This window comes from Pan troglodytes, chromosome 7 (assembly GCF_028858775.2).
Source record: "Pan troglodytes isolate AG18354 chromosome 7, NHGRI_mPanTro3-v2.0_pri, whole genome shotgun sequence".
NCBI lineage: Eukaryota > Metazoa > Chordata > Mammalia > Primates > Hominidae > Pan > Pan troglodytes.
The window spans coordinates 112,240,248-112,261,479 of NC_072405.2; the positions used below are offsets into that span (position 1 = coordinate 112,240,248).

A 21,232-nucleotide genomic window follows, 5' to 3' on the forward strand; every position below is an offset into this window, starting at 1 on the left:
TCCTATTCAACATAGTGTTGGAAGTTCTGGCCAGGGCAATCAGGCAGGAGAAAGAAACAAAGGGTATTCAATTAGGAAAAGAGGAAATCAAATTGTCCCTGTTTGCAGATGACATGATTGTATATCTAGAAAACCCCATCATCTCAGCCCAAAATCTCCTTAAGCTGATAAGCAACTTCAGCAAAGTCTCAGCATACAAAATCAATGTGCAAAAATCACAAGCATTCTTATACACCAATAACAGACAAACACAGAGCCAAATCATGGGTGAACTCCCATTCACAATTGCTTCAAAGAGAATAAAATACCTAGGAATCCAACTTACAAGGGATGTGAAGGACCTCTTCAAGGAGAACTACAAACCACTGCTTAATAAAATAAAAGAGGATACAAACAAATGGAAGAACATTCCATGCTCATGGGTAGGAAGAATCAATATCATGAAAATGGCCATCTGCCCAAGGTAATTTATAGATTCAATGCTATCCCCATCAAGCTACCAATGACTTTCTTCACAGAATTGGAAAAAACGACTTCAAAGTTCACATGGAACCAAAAAAGAGCCCGCATCGCCAAGTCAATCCTAAGCCAAAAGAACAAAGCTGGAGGCATCATGCTACCTGACTTCAAACTGTACTACAAGGCTACAGTAACCAAAACAGCATGGTACTGGTACCAAAACAGAGATACAGACCAATGGAACAGAACAGAGCCCTCGGAAATAATGCCACATATCTACAACTATCTGATCTTTGACAAACCTGACAAAAACAAGAAATGGGGAAAGGATTCCCTATTTAATAAATGATGCTGGGAAAACTGGCTAGCCATAAGTAGAAAGCTGAAACTGGATCCCTTCCTTACACCTTATACAAAAATTAATTCAAGATGGATTAAAGATTTAAATGTTAGACCTTAAACCATAAAAACCCTAGAAGAAAACCTAGGCAATACCATTCAGGACATGGTCATGGGCAAGGACTTCATGTCTAAAACACCAAAAGCAATGGCAGCAAAAGCCAAAATTGACAAATGGGATCTAATTAAACTAAAGAGCTTCTGCACAGCCAAAGAAACTACCATCAGAGTGAAGAGGCAACCTACAGAATGGGAGAAAATTTTTGCAATCTACTCATCTGACAAAGGGCTAATATCCAGAATCTACAATTAACTCAAACAAATTTACAACAAAAAAACAAACAACCCCATCAAAAAGTGGGCAAAGGATATGAATAGACAATTCTCAAAAGAAGACATTTATGCAGCCAAAAGACACATGAAAAAATGCTCGTCATCACTGGTCATCAGAGAAATGCAAATCAAAACCACAATGAGATACTATCTCACACCAGTTAGAACGGCGATCATTCAAAAGTCAGGAAACAACAGGTGCTGGAGAGGATGTGGAGAAATAGGAACACTTTTACACTGTTGGTGGGACTGTAAACTAGTTCAACCATTGTGGAAGTCAGTGTGGCGATTCCTCAGGGATCTAGAACTAGAAATACCATTTGACCCAGCCATCCCATTACTGGGTATATACCCAAAGGATTATAAATCATGCTGCTATAAAGACATATGCATACGTATGTTTATCGCGGCACTATTGACAATAGCAAAGACTTGGAACTAACCCAAATGTCCAACAATGATAGACTAGATTAAGAAAATGTGGCACATATACACCATGGAATACTATGCCTCCATAAAAAATGATGAGTTCGTGTCCTTTGTAGGGACATGGATGAAGCTGGAAACCATCATTCTCAGCAAACTATCGCAAGGACAAAAAAACCAAACACCGCATGTTCTCACTCATAGGCGGGAATTGAACAATGAGAACACATGGACACAGGAAGGGGAACATCACACATTGGGGCCTGTTGTGGGGTGGGGGGGCAGGGGGGAGGGATAGCATTAGGAGATATACCTAATGTAAATGACAAGTTAACGGGTGCAGCACACCAACATGGCACATGTATATATATGTAACTAACCTGCACATTGTGCACATGTACCCTAAAACTTAAAGTATAATAATTAAAAAAAAAAAAACTGGAGAGTTAACAAAATGGAAAAAAAAGCACTGTTTTATCCAAACCTTACAAGGTAGTATATGTCACTCTCAAAATCCATGATCAATTCTAAGACTGTATCTCAGATGGCACTTCTTTTCTTCAGTTTGAATATTTACTTATTTAGCTGGAAGCTATGGATTTTCCTCATATCATTAACCCACTAAAAGGATATTTGTTGAATTTGCAACAAGTTGACAAGCTGTACAGTTTCCAAGGCTAAACGTAATGTTTTCACTGGTTCTCTTTTTTTTTTTTAAAGTAAGCAATGGGCCCCTAATAACATAGTAGCTATAAGTTAATAAACAGAGCACAAGTTTTAATCCAGGCACAGTTAACTAGCCGGGCTATCTCTCCTGCATTCTACTTTAAAACAAATTCTGGTTATTGTCACTTCATCTCTTCCCTAGACCTAGCCTCTAGATCAGTTCTCCACCTTTCTCTCCCCTCTCTGTGCCCAGGAACAGTATGGTCCATTCCCTGCCCTCTGGCTTCTTTTTGAGTTCCTCTAACAGGAGGCACCAGTAGAAGATCCGAGCTAGAGGAGGTAAGTCCAGGGTCTGACCCCCTCCACTCCTCTGTACTTCAGAGTCTGGTGGTTCTGACAGAAGCTGGTTCTCCAATGGCACATCTCTTACTACAGCTCCCGCTGGGTGGCTCCAACTCCTCTTCCCTCTTCCCAAAGTGAATCAAAGCTTTTTACTGTAAATAGTTCCTGGTTGCCTTAACAACCCTTATTTGTTCGCTTATTTCTGTCTACACTTCTGTAAATAGTGCTTTGTTACATTTGTTAACTTCTCTGCAGAGTATGCCTTATGTGTCCTGCTGGGTCCCCCAGTGATACTGGCATGACTTGGGATGAAGAGCACAAGGCACCGCACAGGCCAGGGAAGTCCCTTATCAGCACCTGTGAGGTGTGCCCTGGCTTTGAAAGAGCAATGGTGTTCACTTCTAGTGTCTGAGAACCACCTGGAGAGCTTATTAAAAATGCAGATTCAAGGAAAGACTAAAAAACTATTGCAGATCCAAGGAGACTAAGGAGACATGAGGACTAAATGTAATGTGATAGCCTGGATTAAACAGAAAAAAGGGCAGTAGTGGAAAAATTGGTGAAATCTGAATAGTCTGTAGCTTGGTTCGTATTACTATACCAATGTTTATTTATTAATTTTGACAAATTATTTTGGTCTATAAGAAGTTAGAAAAAGCTGGGTGAAGGAAATACAGGAACTCTTTGTACTACATTTGCAACATTTTGTTTCAACATTTGCAATATTTCTGTAAATATAAAATTATTCCAAGATAAAATGTTTACTAAGGGGAAAAGAAGCAGATTCTCAGGTGCCTGAATCCGAATTTCATCAGTTGATACATAAGCATGTGGCTTAAAGACTGAACCTTGAAAAGTACAGCTCTAAAGGACTTGGAAAATGTGAGCTCTGGTAGGGATAAGGTTGGAAACAATTGTTTGCTGACGCTAAACTACAGCATGATTACTTGACTATTTAAAGAAAAATGCCAAATGCAGCTTTGTCAAGGATCACCTTCTATTCCAGTTAATTAGAATGATTCATCCCTCGACCAGTTGCTGAATTTATTTTCATCCATAAAAACACTTGTATGTAGGTACAGGTAATTATAGAACCAAACAAAGACAATGACACTAGAGTCCTTCTACTTCCTCCTCCCTCTGAGATTAAGGTTTTTTGCAGTGCATGTCCACACCCTCCCCCAAACTTTGAGTTTCCAAGAAGGCAGGGCCAACCAAACAGACTGACAGTGACTTTACTCATCATTTTCATGGTGGGTGTTCTGTTTCTGAGTACACTTTGAGCTCCCCGAAGGCAGGAGCTAGATTTTCAGTTTCTTTTGTGCTTTTCTACAGCCATTCAGTGTCCTTTAGCCAGTGCTTTTGGCAAATCAACAACCCATGCTTCCCCCTCTATACCCATATTTTTGCCTATTTATTGTAGATATAATTCTTCCATTCAACATTTTCTATGCCTTTGGCATGTGTAAGAGGTGGGATAGGCAGAGGTGAAAATGTTGACATTATTACTTGTTTCTTAGCAATGTTAATTGAGCACCTATTATGTGCTGGCCATTATTCTAGTCACTGAGGATCCAAAAATAAATAAGAGAACCTCCACCTTCAAGGAGCTGAAAGTCAAATCAAGGAGACAGACAAGCAAGCAGACAATTCCCAAACAATCTGTGAGCTCTCCGTTCCCATACTCATACTTGGCCCAACATGACTGAGCAACCCTTAGGGACAGGAATAGGTTCTAGTTCTAGGTCTGCCACTGGTAAGAACTGATTTTTTTAAAAGGCACAAACTCTAAAATAATTAAGAATGTGCCACTCCAAAATATGCTGTTCTGGCATATTGACGACTCTGAATTAAAGGCAGTTAAAAAAAAAAAAAAAAGACATGCAAGATCACTCTGGCCTTCCTTCTGTTTCTTAAAAGCAGGAGATAAAACTCCCAGGTGAAAAAAATGTCCTCCTTATACCAGAAGGAAAGCAACATTCCTAACATCAAGGAAAAGAAGTTGAGGCCAATAGAAATCTGTACAAACAAACCTTGATAAACTCACCCTTATTTTCCTAGTTGCTTCTCTACCCAATTAACTACCCCAGACCAAGCCCCTTTGCCTTGACACCGTTTCACAATTTACTAGTCTTTGTCCAATTCAGTGTAGAAGCAACTGATTTTTACTGCTTCTTTGGGTCTTCATTTCCTTGTAAGGGCCCCTAGGCCACATAAAACTTGTATTAAATAGATTTGGGTTTCTCCTGTTTATCTGAATTCCCAAGCCCAGCTACCACCCCCACCTCCACCCCCGCCCCCCTACACACACACACACACACACACACACACACACACACACACACACACACACAAGCCCTAAAAGGGAAGAGGAAAAGTTTTGTCTCTCCTATACCTTCAATCCTCTAATTCAAAAAATAAAAAAGTGGAGAAGGGTAATTTTTTAAAAATATCTGTCTCTCTGACTCACGGCATTGTTACTCCATTGTGGCTCAAATAACAATGGATGTAAAAGTGTTGTGAATACTGCCAAGTGTTATAGAAATCTCAAGCAATAGAAATTAATGACTTAGACAGTCCCTGCCTACCAACTCTAAGGCAAAAAGCTGGTGGTCCAATGACCTTTCTATTAAGCACAAATTTCAGACAATAAGATTGTATAAAAAGCAATCCTTTCAAAGATTTAAGCTCTGTTGCTTTAGAGTTAGCAATTAATGAGAATTAGATTAACATCAAAGAACTGTGTCAGAAGGGGAGAGGTTGCCTGTGCACAAAGTGGACCTGCCATTTTATTCAGGGTAGACCAGTTTTTGTTTCCGTCTCCCTGAATAAGGAGGAAAGCTCAAGGTAGTTCAACCCTTTTCTGAAATTGGAAGAGATTTCTTAGCTGGGGTCCTTCAAATTTCTATTTTATTTGAAAAGAAGCTTCCAGGTCAGAGATGAAAGAAAAGCTGCTGCAAGTCAGTGCTGGAGCATATAAACCGGTGAGCAATTTTCAGCAAATATCTCATAAAAGATTGTGCTTAAGAGAAGTTTTGAAGATCAGATTTGCTGTTTCAGATAAATATACTTTTTATTCTCAGCCTGCAAGGTAGAAAATGTTCTATTGGAGCAGTTTACCGTCTTTCTGTCTGGAGAAATCGATGAGCTTCTAAGGGCTCTCTTTAGATGCCATGGTAACCACATGATTCAGGTCAAGTCTTTCATGTCTCGGATACAGCTTAAGGAATTTTAAAATGCTACCTCAGAAAAAAAGCTCTTACAGTAGGCACTGCTGGTATGTTCAAGGTGGACATGAGACACATTCACTTCAGGGGCACAGGCAACTGTAAGGCCCCACTGTGTCCCCCAGTACTGGGAAGCACTTGGGTAGCCAAGATGAATAGAAGACACTATATCGAGGGACTTACAGTGGGTGTTGTGGAGTCCTGATAAGATAAGTAAGCAACAATGAGGAAGGGGCCCCAGGTTGGGGAGGGCCCCACTGTGGGGAGAGAAACGACCAACTGTTCTGAGAAATAGCTAATCACAAACACGTAGCACCCTCCAGCAAGATGTTATAAAACTTCCCTCCAACCCTTGCCTCTTTGCAGACAGCCCTTTCTCTGCTGTGCTACCCATTGCATCCTTGCAACGTATTTGCATACTTTCTCTAATAAATCTGCCTTTCTTTACCTACAACTGTCTTGGTAAATTCCTTTACTGCCCTTGCCACTGACCCCAAATAGTTGCTACCCCCAACAGGTGTGGTGCCCAGGGATCAGCAATTATAAAATATCCAAGAATATAGAGTAATTATGACATCATAAAGTCTGAGCTTTTTAAATTTGGTTTTTTAATTAAAATTTTATTCTCTAGTTTTCACTGTGGCTTCAACTGTAAAAGTCTTTCATGAGGATTACATTGGTTAAATATAAACATGAGAATAAGTTGAGTGTTGAGCAGGAAAACAGTAACAGGATCAGAAAGAAGTTTAAGCTGTTCATTTGGGCCTTCAAATACACTTAGCCTGAAAAACCAGGAAGAGTAAAAGGAGAGCTGTCGGCCTGTGGGAAAGAACAGCAACTTTGGCTTTACTGGTAAGGCAAAATCACCTCCAGCATGTGGGTCTCTCTGACGTTTCCCTAGAGATAACAATTTTCCTTTACTTAAAAGTAATGAACAATTATCAGGTGTTGGGGACTTCCTCTTCTTCATTGTGTGTGTGGGTGTTTATACCACATAAGATTACATCAGGAAACACTTTGGAGGTCACCATACACACTAACCAATGAGCAACTCAATCATTTCTATATGTGTACAAGAAAGTTGATAATTTCAACCAAATGATCTTCATAAATCCCATGAATAAGCTGTGAATTTCTTCAGGGAAGGATACACAAGAGAAATGTCACGTCTGCTTCCTTTTTAATCATGTAGTTGAGGAGGCAAAGACAGACCCACAGGAAACATGGACAAGAGACATTGTTTGATCTCTCTTGAAACTTACCTACTCTTCATTTCTTTCTTGACCTCACGGAGTCCTCTTTGACTTCTACCCATCCACCATATCCATTAACCACTTTCTCCAACTTTATGGTCAACCCCTACTCCCCCAACACAGACACAAATACACCTTGGTCTCCTTCCTTCTGTGCCCAGTCTGAGAACGTTATGAACTCTCCATAGATCCTCAATATTCTTCTCCTCTTATCTTTTCAACCCTGGATCAATCCTGCATTCTTTACTCTCTGTTCCAACACTGATAACTCCAGGAGAAAAGCTACATCTTCCTCAAAGATCCCTTCGAGGAAGTCACGAGGTCTCACCTGAGAATGTTAACTTCCCAGTTAGGCTGTAAGTTTCTTGAGGACAGAAACTGTGTCCCATACTTCTTTGTTAAGACCAAGGGTACCCCTAAAGGCTCAATAAATCTTTGATGCAATGAATTAATGTCAGAAATAAGGAACTAGAAAGGTCAGTGCTCATTTGACAATCTTATGTATAAAACTTTCCTACCTAGTTTATGTGTAAATAAACACATAAAGTAGGTATGTGCTATTCCAAAATAATTCAAATTATTGAATTGAATTATATTAAAATTATAGCCTCAGAAGGGACTGCTACCTAAAAATCAGCATGTAAAAATTATTCTGTGGATTTCAGAGTTGTAAAACTCTTCAAATTTATTTTATAACTCAAAATATTTTCTAATTTAAGATCATCCTTCCTGTTAGTTAAAGCAGTGTAGTGAGATCTTACTATACTGTATGAGAAACCACATTTAAAGTTTCACCAAATGGAAATTCATCTTCAGGTCATATTTGTATCTCTCCCATGGAAAAACAAAAGGGTCTTTCCATGTTCGTCAGAAAGGCAAATATCAAAGGAATCCTGAAATATCTCATTTCAGGGAGAAGAAAGTCAACATTCTAATGAGGCAATGGCCACTGTGAGGTGTAAAGTTTCAATGGGACATTGCCCCGAAGGAGTCCTGGGTACTTTGAGTCCACACTGGGAATGCAGAATGCTCTTCCCTTAAGTCAGTGGCAAACTGGTCTCAGCTGTGTGGGGACAACTGCTCTGCCAAGCAAACTGTGCTGCAGGTCATCAACCTCATACCAGCTTGGCAGGAACAAGCCCGAATGTCGCCTGATTCTCCTACAAATGTAATAATATCCAACAAGCAACTGATTGGACAGCACACGATGTCATTTTCTCTAATTAAGGAACTCTCAAGAAAAACCAAAATAGCCACAGAGCACTGTCAGCAAAGCAATCAGTGGCAACAATTAGCTGTCAACTCCAACTCCCGGGCTGAGCCTTGGGTAGGGAGCTGGGCTAATTGCTAAGAGTTTCCAAATCAGCATTACATCAGGAGTCAAAGACGACAAGGACGTAAGGAGAGGCCAGAGCCTGCTACACACCAACAGCGCCTGCCTCAAACACTCCTGTAGTGCGGGGAGTAGCGGGATGTGTAATCACAGGAGCTACTGCCCAGTCATCTGCATTTGCTTGTTTGTTTGTTTCTTGAGAAGCAATGCAGAGGGATCTAATGATGAATCATGCAGTGAGCTTCTGAAACAGCTGAAGGCCTAGTGGCTGTGGTCCTTGCTGTTTCTTTACCCTGAGTCACCCTTCCTCTTTACCTGAAACAAGTCTACCCATTCTTTAAGATCTATAAGCAGTTCATGCCCATCTCCTTTAAAAGGGCTTCAGGACTGCAAAACACACATGAATTTTCCCTTTTCTCAGCTCCCATAGCAGATCACCACATTGCAAGGTCATTAGTAGCAGGAGTTGAGTAAACATATAAAGCAACTAATATAATACAGTTGTCACAATATGTAATAATATATAACAATCAGATATTTTTATATATACACACATACACTCACACACACACACATAAATATATACCCTCACACACATACATACATAAGTATTAGAAGAAGCATCATTCTCTCCTTCTCAACATTCCTACTACCTAGGCACATAAAACAAAAATGTTTATCTTCTTGAAACTACTAGAAGGTGATTCTTCTACCTCACTACATCCCTCCATGCTCCCTCAAGGGAGTGAATTGAATTGCTGAGCCTGAGAGTGTATAAGCACATGGCAGTCTAGGTACCTCCCCTTTTCTCTATTTCTGGTCTCAGCAGCTCATATTTTTCTTTTCCATGAAAGATCTCAGCAATCAAAGTAATAGGAGATGTCATTGTAGATGAACCTGTTCATAATTTAAGCTCATTCTCCAATACAGCAGCACTGGTCCTACTGCTAATCTTTAGCTCCCTGTTGGTCTGATGTCTACATTTAGTTATCCATCCATAGCAAGCCCAGCCCCAATTGATTTAGCAGAAAGAATATGCCCAACTTAAAGATACATTTCTCATCCTCCTTTGCAGCTAAGGGTGACCATTGAGATTGTGCTGGAATTCACTGGCCAGGGCAACCAGAACAACTCTTTACCTGGGCTGACTCCACTGGGAGGCATGACCTCGTGCCCTTCTCTGGCTACCTGCTTGGAACACATATGTAATGGTCCCAAATTGAACAAGATATGTTAAAAAAAAATTAATGATGTTGCCAGATGTTTTGACTTCATGTCTCTCACTAAGTGGGGAAAGGAATGAGTTTAAAATACCTGAGTCCAGAAACAAAAGGAAAGACAAAAGGAGAGCAGGTGCTTTAATCCAGAAATCACGGCTAGCATTTTCTATGGAATTAAAGGAAAGAGAACAGCTTAAGAATTTGGATAAATGTAAAATTAACCTTTATCAAGATTTGAGAAAACTAGAATTTTGGCAGCACACTCCCTTCACTGAATAACAAGATACTCAAAGTCAGGAAGATTAAAAAGTTGAGAGCTCTCGGCAAGAAGCTTGTCAGAGGAATGGGTCCTTGCTATGACCCTGTGGGCCAGGTTTTTGAAGCATCAATAGCAACTTCATGCAGGAACCTGTTTCTTAATCTGAGACCAATATGGAGAGGGCAGAATTGCCCTAGGAAGCAGGCTTCATGTGAGTCTCTGTCCATTTGGGCTGCTATAATAAAATACCATAGACTGCATGGCTTATAAGCAACATTTATTGCTCACAGTTCTGGAGGCTGGGAAGTCTCAGATCAAAGTGCCAGCAGATTCGGAATCTGCTGAGGGTCCTATTCCTGATTTATAGAATGGTGCCTTCCTGCTATGTCCTCACATGATGGAAGGGGCAAAATTCCCACAGGTTTCTTTTATTAGGGCATGAATTCCATTCATGAGGGCCCCACTTTCATGATCTAATCACCTCCCAAAGACTCTCCCTCTAAAAACCATCTCTTTGGGGGTTGGGTTTCAACATATGAATTCTGGGGGGTATACAAATGTTCTCATCACAGCAATAGGTCTAAAAAGAAATCTCTTTATGAGAGAAAGCACCAGAAAATTCCCTGCTACAAGAAAGAGTTAATGTTTTTAAATGCTAGGAGCACAGAGCTCAAAAAAAAAAGTTGAAAAGTAATAAGTTTTAAATAAGCATATCAATGATAATTGTTCAACTAAATTGATAATTTAACTAGAAAATGCATTTAAATGCCTTAATTCTGTGCACTATACCCCCCACCCCACCAGGTTTTCCTTACAGTAGAGTTACCTTCACAATATTTTGACTTTGAAAGTTTTTAATCTCATTAAATACAAAGTCGACTGCAAAAAACACAGAAGCCATGATTACATAAAACACTGCATCTAGTGCATTCTAGACATTCTAGTACACAAGAATTACTCGGGGATCTTGTTCAAATGCAGATTCTGATTCATCAGATCTGAGATGGAACCTGTGATTCTCCATTTCTAACAAGATCTCAGTGGGTGCAGATGCTGCTGGCCCCTGGACCACCCTTTGAATACCAAGGGTGTACATGGTTAATATAAGCAAGCTGAAAGTTGAGGTGATGCTCCCGAGATGGCTAGGAAATCAATAAGTTGTGGAATTAGAATGATGTACTTCTCGACCCATAGACATCAGTAGTCCTTCTTTAAGATCTTTCATTGTGCACTCCTCTTCTGAGAAGCTGCAAACTTCTCCAGAGTGCCCATTCTACTGTCTCATTTTTGTATTTTTTTCATTTTTCTCTCTTTCTCATCACCCTATCTTGAAGGTATTTATGGCAGGGAGAAGCCAATCTTCCTCTCCCCCTTACCCCAGACCTCAGAATAAAGCTATTCTATTGCAACATTCCTGCCATTGTAGCCATGTATTTCCTGCAAAGGAACAAAGAAAAATGCCCAACACAGCCAACCCAAGAAAAGAATAAAATTAAAGTCCTCTCAGTTTTCCTATTAAGTTTTAGATTGTGGTTTTATTGCCTTCTTTTGATTTGGTTTCCATTCATTTTTGACTGGCAATTGTATTTACAACCAAAATTTTCCTTTAAGCCAGTGACTCTTAAAAAGTTGCAACACAGTTCTACATCCATGTAAGATACAGAAAACCACAGAGAACATCACTCTCATCCTAACAACAAGAAAAGCTTCATAATCAACAAAATAATACTTGTATTGAACTCATTAGAGAGCTAAGGACACAAGGCAACAAAGTGAACTAAGTTTACCAAGAGTGGCATGCCCTTCCAAGGAGAAAGGGGCCACACAAACTGTCCCCTTTGGCAGGGCATAGTAGGAAGAGGCAGCCATCATGAAAGCAGGAATAAGAAAACAGCTAAAATGTTAATGAATTTCTAAAGGGCAAGTGTGGGCTAGTATGACAGTATCCCTGGGAGCCTCAGAAACATGAGATGAGCCCCAGCTCTCTCTCAAGCTTGTTCCCAGGGTTCTGCAATGAACACTCATTAAAAAGACGAAGGGTGGGGCTGGAGACTGGGGAGTTCTCCTTTTCGTAGGGCACAGGCAAGAAACTCCATCTACCTCCCAAACTTCATTTCATATTAAGCAAAAGCTTTCAACAACTGGTAGAGGACCAAAACACCTTCCTAGCCCCAAGGTCCAAGCAAAAATCCACTGATTCTTGGAAAGGGGTACAAGCAAAAGCCTGCCATCTGCCCTAAGGGAAGGACAAGAAACTTGCAGGTCCAGGATCCTGTGCTGACACAAATAAGAGGTCTGTTACCAGTAAGGGAGGGGCAAGAAACTCTCTCCCACACAAAACACTCCACAGATACAAGGCAAAGGTTGGCTGCCTTGAAGAGAAGCAGGAACACTAACAAAGCCCCACTCCCAAGACCCAGCAACATAAGGCCTACCTAAGACTGAGGCTAGCCCAGGTGAACTGAGAACTCACCACCACTACCACAGCTCTGCCTAGTACAATGAACAAGAGCAATCTACTGCTAGCAGAAGAGCACAAACATGAAGAAAGAGGTCCCCTTTGTGGAGCAAGGATGAAGAGTCTGCTGAAAACTGAGGATGGAGCTTAGACATGGAGAAAAACCCTCTGGCATGCCAAGCATAAGGTCACTGCAGTCCACCACTGGAGAACTTTGGAGTCTGTTACACTGAAGGTAACTATGGCAATCACAAATTCAACTCCATCCAAACTCAATACTAATTACCAATCTTGTTAACTACTAATAAGATTGACTCAACCCTTCATATCAACAATCTTACAGAAGAAAAAATATACCCAATTCTGAGTAACAATATTATTTACTTTATTATCTACAGCTCTCCTACAAACACTGTCCAACATGCAATCAAAATTACAAGACACTCAAAAAAGCAAAAACAAAAACAAAAAAACCCTCACCTCATTGTCAAAGTAAAGCAATCAATAGAGCTGGAAAGAGAGATGGCCTGGATGTGAGAACAATCAGAGACTTTAAAATAGCCATGATTAATATGTTAAAGACTCTCATGGAAAAGGAAGATAAAATGCAAGAAAAGATAAAGGATCTTAGATGAGAGAGAGAAACTATAGAAAATAAACAAACAAAGATAGATTAATAGAAATTTTATCCAAATTGAAATCGAAAGAGAAAGAATTTTTTTAACAAAAAGATCATGCAAGAGCTGTCAAACAGTATAAAATGGTCTAATATGCGTATAATTGGAGTACCAAACAGGGGAGAGAAAGATAGAGGTGTCAAAGTAATTAAAATGGGAAAAGAGTAGCTTTTTCAATATGTGATGCTCAAAAATTTAGACATCCATATAAAAAGTTATTCTTGACCCTTATCTCACAAAAGACATAAAAATTACCTCAAAATGGATCATAAAACTAAATATAAAGCTTAAAGCTTTAAAATTTCTTTAAAAAAAATAAGAAAATCTTTGCATCCTTCATTTTAGCAAAGATTTCCTAAATAGTACTTAAAACTACTCTTCCAGGCTGAGCGCGGTGGCTCACGCCTGTAATACCAGCACTTTGGGAGGCCGAGGTGGGTGGATCACCTGAGGTCAGGTGTTCGAGACCAGCCCTGTCTCCACTAAAAATGCAAAAATTAGCCAGGTGTGGTGGTGGGCACCTGTAGTCCCAGCTACTCAGGAGGCTGACGCAGGAGAATAGCTTGAATATGGGAGGCGGAGGTTGCAGTGAGCCAAGATATCACCACTGCACTCCAGCCTGGGCGACAGAGCAAGACTCCGTCTCAAAAAACAAAACAAAACAAAACTAAGTACTCTTCCATTTTTAAAAATTGATAAACTGAAATTCACCAAAATGTAAAACTTTCTACTCTTTGAATGATACTTTTAGGACATTTAAAGAAACAAACTAGAGACTGAGAAAAAGAATTTGCAAAGCACATATTTAATAAAGAGTTTGTATTCAGAATATATTCTAATTAGCTACATATCATTAAGACAAATAATTTTTAAATGGGTGAATGATTTGAACAGACACTTTATCAAAGAAGATATGCAGATGGCAAAGTAGGACATGAAAAGGTGTTCAATGTCATTAGGGAAATGAAAATTAAAGCTACGATGAGATAATGCTATACGCTCAAATTGCTAAAATTACAAACAATGATAATACCAAGTGCTAGAGGAGCTATGGAACAACTGAAACTTTCATATATTGCTGATTGGAATGTAAAATGGCACAGTCATTTTGGAAACAGTTTGGGGGATTTTTAAAAATAGTGTTTAACATATACTTGCTATGCTTTCCATATGATACAATAATCCCACTCCTAGTAATTTACTCAAGAGAAAGGAAAACATATGTCCACACAAAGGCCTGTTCATGAATGTTTGTAGCAGCTTTATTCCTAGTAGCTAAATACTATAAACAACCCAAATCTTCATCATTTCGTGAATGGATAAACTTGTGGTATACCACACAATGGAATTCTTCTACTCAACAATACAAAGGAACTAACCACTGATACTTATAACAGCATGGATGAATCTCAAAAAAAATGCGCCAAGTGAAAAAATCTGAAACAAAGGCCACATAGTATGTGATGCCATTTATATATTCTGGAAAAAAGAGAAACCAGAGAGCCAAATCCAGATTGTGGTTGCCAAGGGAGGTAGAGGGAGTAGATTTACTATAAAGGTGCGCACTTTCAAGTGTTAGATACGTTCTACCTCTTGATTGTGAGGTAAAACAATGATTACATACATTTTTCAAAATGCATCAAACCATATATTTTAAGAGAATGAATTTTACCATGTGTTAATCATACCTCAGTAACCCTAACCAAAATAGACACATAGTGCTATGGCAAAAGAATGGTGCTTGGTCAACTGGATCTTCACGTGGAAAAAAATTAACTTTGACCTTGTACTTCACACCATGTACAATGAAATCAATTCCAGACATATTATAGATTGAAATGTAAAGGTAAAATAATATATGAAATTCATAAAATAATGAACTTCTGTTCATAAAAAAGAGTAAAAAGGTAAACCACAGAAAAAGAGAAGATATTTGTAACACATATATCCTACCAAGGATATATCTAAAATATATATTATTAAAAATGCCTACAACTCAATAAGAAAGACAATTTAATTTTTAAAACAACCCAATTTTTTCACATTTTTAAGACCTGAAGGGGCTTCTCACAAAATAAGATACCCAAATGGCCAATTAATATACGAAATGGTGCCCCACCTCATTAGTCTATAAGGAAATGCAAATTTAAACAATATGATGTTACTACATACCCACCAGAAGAGCTTAACTAAAAAAACAAAAACAGAAAACACCTTGTTTTGGAAAATATGTGGACTAATTCGAACCCTCATACACTCCTGATTGTGGCATAAATTTTTAAATTGATACACCATTTTTGAAAACTGTTTGATAGTATCTACTAAAGCTGAACATATGCCTGCCTTATGATCCAGAAATTCCCCTCCTGCATATGTATTCAACAGAAATACGTATATGTAACTAAAAACATAACAAAACTGACTCAAGAAGAAATAGAAAACCTAAATAAATCAGAAACTAAATCAGTTAGTAAAATTTCTTTCCTCAAAGAAAACATCTGGCCCAAACTGTTTTACTGTCAAGTTCCACCATACAATTAAGTAGCAAGTAATTCCGATATTTTGAAAACCATTCCTGACAAGGAATATCGCAGAAAGATTTTAGTCAATCTCATTTATGACTAAAACTTAGCAAATTAAATCTAGCTAAGTATAGAAAAGATAACACATCATTACGAAGTTGGTTTTATCTCAGCAATGCAAGGTAGCTTAACATTAGAAAATCCATTAATGTAAACTAAAATTAACAAATGAAAGCATAAAAATCATTTGATCATCTCAGTGGATATAGAAAAGCATTTAATAAAATTCAACATGTATTTATAATAGAGACTTTTAGCAAACTAGGAATAGAAGAGAACATCTTAAGGTGATAATGAATATTTTAAAACTACTTCCATCAAATGAATGTACCATAATTAATTTAATACAATTTGCCTACTGTTGGATATTTATATTCTCTCCTTTTCATTTTGTATTATTTTACTATCATAATGTATGCTGTGATGAACATTTTTGTGCATGTCAAGTTGCCAGTGCCTCAATTTCCTCATGTATAAGATGGAAATAAGACTCATAAGGCTAAAATGAGGATGACATAGAATGTTAGGCTTATGTATGTCTTAGGGAATCTTGGGAGAAAAGTGTTGTTTACAAACCTAAGAAAAACTTGTTCTATACTTACCTAGTGGTAGATCTCTCACAGCACACTGCAGGCTCAAGTCAGAAGAAATCACTCTGTCAAAAATAAAAGTATTGTCTTAGCTTATCAGGAACTAGGAAGAATAATTAAAAAGTCTAAATACATCTAATAGATGTATTTATAGATCTGTTAATATACATAACATACAAATTTTAAGTCTTAGCATTGTATCATACTTTAATATGCCACTATTTCTTTATTATTGGTTCTACATTGGTTCTGATTGTTTCTAAAATTGTAATATAATATCTGCAGAATGCAATCAGTGATGGGGATTATTGCTTGCTCCAGGATTCCCTTGTATCATTTGCTATTGTCCGCTTATCCCACTTCAATCCCACTAATCAAGTGAGTATGACTACTACCATGCTTGCTTCATCTGACTGTGATATACAGCACTTCAGTTTTGCACAGTAGTCAGAGTGATCATTCTAAAATCTAAGCATAACATTCTTCTCCTGGAACCCCTTCCACAACTTTCTCTTCCCTGTGGATAAAAGCCAAACTCCTTGCCATGACATCTAAGGCACTTCATCATTTAACATCTGCCTACTTCTCTAGCCTCATCTCTCATCTCTGTACCATTGCCTGAGCTCCAGCTACTTCACACTTCCTTCAGTTCCTCCTCACCCCTTGCCAGCTCCCAGCATTCATACACACTGCTCCCTTGGCCAGGACCACCTTTCTTCCTTCCCCACTCACCTCCACCTGACTAACTCCTACTTGTCCTTCCATTCTCCGCTTAAGTGTTGCTCCTCCAGTCAAGTCATCTGCTACACTTGACCATCTTAAGCTCATTTATTAACACTCCCAAAGAACACTGCATTTTTTCTTTTGTAACATCATATATACAAATATACATTCAGTATTTCTTGTCTTCCCTGTAAGTTCACAGATCATGTCTGTGTCTTTCACAGCTGGATCCTCAATGCCTAGACCAGGACTGGTCTCACAGAAGACGTTTAATAAATATTTATTGAGCAAAAGAATTAATAGAGCTATCCTCAGTCCTTAGCTTTCCAATTCATCTTTTGATTCATATTGATAATTTAATAAGCTTCCTACCATATTTCATTAATCAGGACTCACTCATTGTAGAAACAATACTATTTTATATACCAATTATAAAGAAAGAAATGGCACATTATAGTGTGATACAATGCTAAGACTTAAAATTTTTATTTTATACATATTAAAAGAGCTCTATTGGACATTTTTGGATTTGTATGATGCCCATAAAAAAGGAAAATATAAAGGTATAAGTGAAATAAATTGGCTTACGTATTCACATCCAGAACCACAGTATTAACAGGGCACCAGGCTGAGGTGGGTGGGGGTCAATCAGCCCATAGGCCTCTAGCCAAGCCCTGGCACCAGGTGCCTCCACCATGGTGGAAGAGACACTTTCTGACCTTCCACTAGCCCGGTGAATGACAGTGTACTCCCAGCAGAGACTCTTCTCCCTAACTACTTTTTTGTCCTATTAAAATACCATTTTTAAGGACACAGTTTTTTGATACATAGAAGTTTCTTAGGCATGAGCCGTCACATTGAAGTAGAGAGGATGGGAGTGCCAGAGGTCTCCTAATCCCCATCCAGCACTCTAGGACTCAGGATCTCAGGTTGGAAATACTCAACCATGTCTGGGAACATGAGGAGGAAAGAGACACAACTGGAAAAGCCATAGCCCTCTCTGTGACTCAGTTTCCTCATCTGTAAAATGGACATACAGAATTAGATGATGTATTTGTACAGGGTCCCAGCAGAAAAGAGATGATACACTCAAATTGGAGCTTCAGTGCAGGGGACTATTTACAGGGCGTGAACAGGGTTAAGGGAACCACCAAGAGGTGGTGATGCAGGTGCCTCCCATTGGCCAAATCCAAATAGAAACCAGAGGTCGGGGAGCCCATTGATGGGATCCATGGAGACCAGCCTCCCTGGATCCAGAACAGTGTGGAAAAGGGGGAGGGTGGGTCTGAAAGAACAAATGGAGACTCCCCAGCACAGATCATCTCTGAGTCCCCACAGAACTGAGAATAATCCGGTATTCTATGATCATTTCAGTAAAGCATTAAGCTTTGCAATAGCAAGAAGAGATTTATGTTTATTCCAAATACTTGAGGAAAACCCACCAGGATGCAATTTTTCATCATTCCACGTGCTTAGCTCAGATGACTGCACTCTCTTGCAGTTCTTGGAAATGGTTCAGATTGAGAACACCGCACTATACAGACCCTGTTTTTCTCTAATTGAGCTCTTAAAATGTAGGGGGATTCTGTTTTGAGCTAGTATTGAGGTGTCCCCTCTGGTCTCATCCTCCAGATCCTTTTCTTTTCAGAAACAGGTTCCTGCAGTGTCCACTACCTTACAGAAAACAGGTTCCAGCAGGAGCAAAGCAAAGGCTTTGACTTTCTAAGCCAGGCCCCTAGAGTCTCAGAACATAATCAACATGATGAACTAGAGCAATACTTACCACCCTTCCCACACATCCAGACCAAAAACCATTCTTTTCTGCTGGAAGAAGGTATGGAGAGAAAGGTAGAACTGTGTAGTCACTGTGGTTCCCGAGAAAGAGGCTTCCAGTGAATCCATTTGCCCCCATCCAAGCCAGTAAATGGTAAGCACCACATGTGTTCTTGTCCTCTTCCCCCCTCACAACTCATTTTTAGAACTCTCATTCTTTCCCTTGACTGGGCCAGTGCTCCAGGTATCACCCACCCCATCTCACACCCTCCCTTCAGTGGCAACCAAGTCCCATCAGCACTCTCAAGTCATGGGGTGCTTGGTCCTAGAGCCAAGGTATGAGATTTGTCATTTCAAAAATCAAAGATCCTTTCAAAAATTTCATTTGAATAAATAGCTGCTTCTAAAGAAGTTCCAAGCATCACCCGCCCTGAAGGCCCAGGCAGTGACGCTGACCACAGTTTCTAGCATCTGTTCTTTCCTGAATTTAGAGATGATGCTATGCTCCAAAGCACAGAGGGTTTTGCTGTAACCATTATACTGAAGCCCAACTAGGCAACACCGGCCATTAGAGAGATGTCATACTGTGCCGTGAAAGCACTCTTAGAATAGAGAGGAATCACACTGGGTTAGAACGAAAACTCATTTAGAATAAAACAAAAATAAGTTTTCAGAGAAAAACATCTCTTTTTTTCTTTCAAATGAGTCAGATGATTTTTACAAAGTGAATGAAGACTCTTTGATTTCTGGCAAAAACAAATAAATAAACAAAAATAAAAAGAGGAGAGAGGCTGCCCATTCCCAAGGGGGAATCTAGCAGGGGCAGGGAATTTGGTATATTGACCTTGACCAAATTGTGTAACCTCTCTGTCTCATTTTTCTCATCTGCAAAAGTGCCAGGGATTTGGATTAAAACAGTTATTGAGGTCCCTTCCAGTTCTAAGAATATATGGCCTTCAAGCTAGGAAAGGGGCTTTCCAGTTCTGAGACCAAGGATTTGCCATAGAAAAATGAAGTAAAGAAGGAAGGTCTGCCATTATCAGCCAACCAGGGCTCTAGTCTGACAAATAACAGAAAAGAAGTGTTGTGTGGATCTTGTCATCGTGGTGCCTTGACCCGTCCTAGCTGTGTTTCCGTCTCAATGATAGGATACAAATGGGCTATTCCAGGCATCTCAAGAATGCCCCAACCATAAAAGGAATTCTCCTAAGTGGCCCCTCTGTGACATTACACAGAACTCCTCTTTACATGGCAGTTTCACCCAGCTTCAGATTCAACTCTAGATGAAAATATTACAATTGGATGATTTGACAAGTGCTGAATCTAATCCTTGTTGCTCTTTTGCCAGAGTTCTTATAAAGAAGAATGCCAGATGTTGTACTTGTATATTTCATGCGTAACTGAATGGGAAAAAAACAGAACACAGCAAACCTAATTGTAATATTTAACTGTTTTTGACAACCCACAATATAAACATACCAGAAATACCATATTTTCAAAACTGTGGCAAAGTCAAATGTCTCTCAAACACACACAAAAAAGCCTGTCATGAGTAATTCCGAATAAAGCAATCTGTCAGTTGTAAAATGCAAGTACTCCTTTATAAATAGTTTGCGTGCTTCCAACTTGCTTAATAAATACCATGTTAATAGATCAAAAATATTCAGAGAGAACTTCTTCAAGCCCAGGAAACATGAACTAATCAGTTGCTTATGTAACATCAGGCTGGATCTCCCTTATCATTTACTGGGTATAAATCAAACTTATCAAGGGCACTTATCAGGGGCAAATCAAAACACCATCGATTGTCCAAAACAATTCCTTCTCTTGCTATCTTTTTCCACTCATCACATAGCCAGGAGCCTGAACACCATTTAATACTCCACTTTCTCCTCCTCTCATCAATAACCAAATCCTGTAGATAGTGCCTACTGAGGAACTTTGTCTTCTGGTCTCCATCCCATTTCCATTGCCTTAATTAAGCCTTCGTCCTCTACCTATTGGACAACTGCAAGATCCTCCAGCCTTCAGCATCTTCAAGTAATTCGTTCATCTTTGAGATTTCTCTTTCTCAAATACACTTTTGATACATCACCCCTCTGATCATACTCACCCTTCAATGGCTCCCTGTTGCTTCTAAGAAGAACTCAAAATTCAACACAATGTCCTCCCTCACACCCCATATTCCAGCCTTGTCAAGTTGCTTTGTTTTCCAATTATCAGGATACTTTGTTCTCCATGTCCTAACAAACCAATTGCTCCCCATCCCAACTCCAAAAGAGCCCATGTAACCATTATGTCTTTTTCAAGAGGAAAACTTCTTCCTTGGGCCCTGTATGACCTGTCCCCTGCCTCTCTCTCAACCTGACACTACCCTCCTCCTAGGCTCGACTCTAGCTGTGCCAGCCCTCTGTAGGTTCTGCTTCCTTCCTCAGTGGAGACATTTCAACATGGAGGCCCCTTGCTAGCTACTCTTCATTCACCTAACTTGAACTCATTCTTCAGGTTCATT

General features: G+C 39.3%; 2 protein-coding genes across 13 annotated transcripts in view; both read right to left on the reverse strand.

Annotated features, from left to right (window-relative positions):
* NCALD (neurocalcin delta) overlaps window positions 1-21,232 on the reverse strand; it is a 445,958-nt gene that overhangs the window by 316,906 nt on the left and 107,820 nt on the right. For 9 of the 11 annotated variants that reach the window (XM_063816501.1, XM_063816494.1, XM_063816499.1 and 6 more), the window contains one exon: window positions 16,237-16,289. The gene's annotated coding sequence lies outside the window, so the exon portion shown is untranslated. Of the gene's footprint in view, window positions 1-16,236; window positions 16,290-21,232 lie in introns of those variants that run through there. The other 2 variants (XM_063816503.1, XM_063816504.1) reach the window with 1 other exon arrangement.
* LOC129135751 (phosducin-like protein 3) overlaps window positions 1-21,232 on the reverse strand; it is a 239,181-nt gene that overhangs the window by 137,857 nt on the left and 80,092 nt on the right. For both annotated transcript variants that reach the window (XM_063816492.1, XM_054656928.2), the window contains one exon: window positions 16,237-16,289. The gene's annotated coding sequence lies outside the window, so the exon portion shown is untranslated. Of the gene's footprint in view, window positions 1-16,236; window positions 16,290-21,232 lie in introns of those variants that run through there.